General features: G+C 41.6%; 1 non-coding gene across 1 annotated transcript; it reads right to left on the reverse strand.

The window, feature by feature from the left end:
* Positions 1-363: 363 nt before the first annotated feature.
* LOC120283150 lies at positions 364-469 on the reverse strand. The gene has a single exon (XR_005543150.1). It is a non-coding gene; the product is annotated as a small nucleolar RNA R71 (small nucleolar RNA).
* Positions 470-919: the final 450 nt, after the last annotated feature.

A 919-nucleotide genomic window follows, 5' to 3' on the forward strand; every position in this document is an offset into this window, starting at 1 on the left:
GGTTAAAGAATCTGAAAATATGGCAGAACAAGGAGGGCAACCAAGAACACTTTCAGATTTTGCTAGGCCTACAATTCGTGGGACACAATTAAGCATTGTTAGGCCACCGGTAGTAGCCCAGAATTTTGAGTTAAAGCCGGGTTTCATTTAAATGGTTCAAGAGTCCGCACAATTTAATGGGTTAGCAGATGAAGACCCACACAATCATATTGAAAATTTCCTTGAAGTTTGCGATATGTTGAAGATCAATGGGGTTTCGGATGATGTAATTCGCTTGAGGGCTTTCCCATTTTCATTGAAGGGAAGAGCCAAACAATGGCTCCATTCATTGCCAAGAGCCTCTATCACAACATGGAATGAAATGGCTTCATAATGAGATATCATCATTTGTTCAAATGGAACTTGAATCTTTATTTAATACTTAGGAACGATTCAAGGACCTCTTGCAGAAGTGTCCACAACATGGGTTCCCTGATTGGATGGTCATTCAATAATTTTACAATGGGTTAAACTCAAGCAACAAACAACTTCTTGATGCCACCGCGGGAGGAACATTGGGAAACAAGACCCCCGAAGAAGCCCGACAATTGATTGAGGAGATGGGTTTGAATAGCTACCAATGGAATGTAAGAGAAAAGAAGAAAGTGGTCGGACTCCATGAGATTAATGCGGTTACATCTTTGGCAGCCCAAGTCGAGGCATTGAACAAGAAATTGGATACTTTGACTTCATTAAAAGTAGCCGCAATCACAAGTTGTGATGGTTGTGGGGGTTCGCATATGCCATCCAATTGTCCTATCTTGATTACTACTTCAGCCCCAATTGAACAAGTAGATTTTATGGGCAATTCGGGAAGGGGACAAGGTAATCCGTATAGCAACACCTATAACCAAGGGTAGAGAAACCACCCAAATCTCTC

The sequence above is a fragment of the Dioscorea cayenensis genome, chromosome 18 (genome assembly GCF_009730915.1).
Source record: "Dioscorea cayenensis subsp. rotundata cultivar TDr96_F1 chromosome 18, TDr96_F1_v2_PseudoChromosome.rev07_lg8_w22 25.fasta, whole genome shotgun sequence".
Taxonomy (NCBI): domain Eukaryota; kingdom Viridiplantae; phylum Streptophyta; class Magnoliopsida; order Dioscoreales; family Dioscoreaceae; genus Dioscorea; species Dioscorea cayenensis.